At 37.0% G+C, this 1,112-nt stretch overlaps 1 long non-coding RNA gene across 1 annotated transcript; it reads left to right on the forward strand.

Annotated features, from left to right (window-relative positions):
- Positions 1 to 260: 260 nt before the first annotated feature.
- Positions 261 to 810, forward strand: LOC146958615 (uncharacterized). Its single transcript, XR_015024686.1, has 2 exons — positions 261 to 537; positions 745 to 810. It is a non-coding gene; the product is annotated as an uncharacterized LOC146958615 (long non-coding RNA).
- Positions 811 to 1,112: the final 302 nt, after the last annotated feature.

Below are 1,112 nucleotides of genomic sequence, written 5' to 3' on the forward strand. Positions count from 1 at the left end.
ATTTTCCACTAAATTTTATGTAAACGCATTACCTCCAACTCCATATTGAAATATCAGTAGGAAAATTATTATTATCATTGAAAAGGAAGTATCAGAAGGACCCCAGTAGAGTGTCTCTTAAAACAGTTCAAGGGTTAGAATATTGTTTTCGCTTTTGTTGTTGCTTTTGCTTTTGCTTTTGCATGAAGGATTAGATTCATATTGTAGCTTCAATTCAATCAATAATATGTAGGACAATCCCGTCACAAAAAAATAATATGGTGAAGGATCACATGGGAAGGGACAATCCCTTCCCACCATGGGAAAGTTTTTTTTTGTGGTTAGATTAAAGAGGAGCATAGATTTTATGATGGTCTGCTCACACTATATCATCCACCACCATTCTCTCTCCTACACTCACCACCACCACCACCGTATTCCTTCATCTCTCCATCAATGGTTCCGGTGCGGCGAAGAAAGCCACCTCAAGAAGCAGCAAAGCCGGACTTCAATTCAACGTTGGCCGTATGGCTCGTTCATGAATATCTCATCGCCGAGGTGATTTCCATCACCGCTCTTATTCATCTTAAGTTTCACACACATCGCTAAATCTAGAGTTTCAACACAGTTAGGTTTTTCTACAATTTTAGTAATTATTATTCATAATTTTTGATTAATTTCAACTTAAATTGAATATTTTTATTGAATTTGATGTGATTTGGATTGATTAGGGTTTTGAATTGAACTTGTGGTTTTTGTGATTAGTGGCTGGAAATGCTGCAAGAGACAACAAGAAGACAAGAATTGTGCCAAGGCATATTCAATTGACTGTCAGAAACGATGAAGAATTGAGCAAGCTTCTTGGTGATGTTACTATTGCTAATGGTGGTGTTATGCCCAATATTCACAACCTGTTGCTTCTTGAAACAGTATTGTTGTTGTGTTTAGATTGAATATGAGATTGAAATAGAATTTGTGTTTTGTTTTGGATCTATGAACACAATTTTTTCTGAACAAAAGATGCAATTGGGAAGGGAAGAAGGAGATTTGGGACGGTGGATTATATGTGTTGCTGGTGGGGAATGAGTGGGGATGGAGGAAAGAGAAGAATGGTGAAAGATAGTGTGTTGAGT

This window comes from Medicago sativa, chromosome 1, assembly GCF_051527215.1.
Source record: "Medicago sativa cultivar Bolivia chromosome 1, Bolivia_mono, whole genome shotgun sequence".
NCBI classification, from domain to species: domain Eukaryota; kingdom Viridiplantae; phylum Streptophyta; class Magnoliopsida; order Fabales; family Fabaceae; genus Medicago; species Medicago sativa.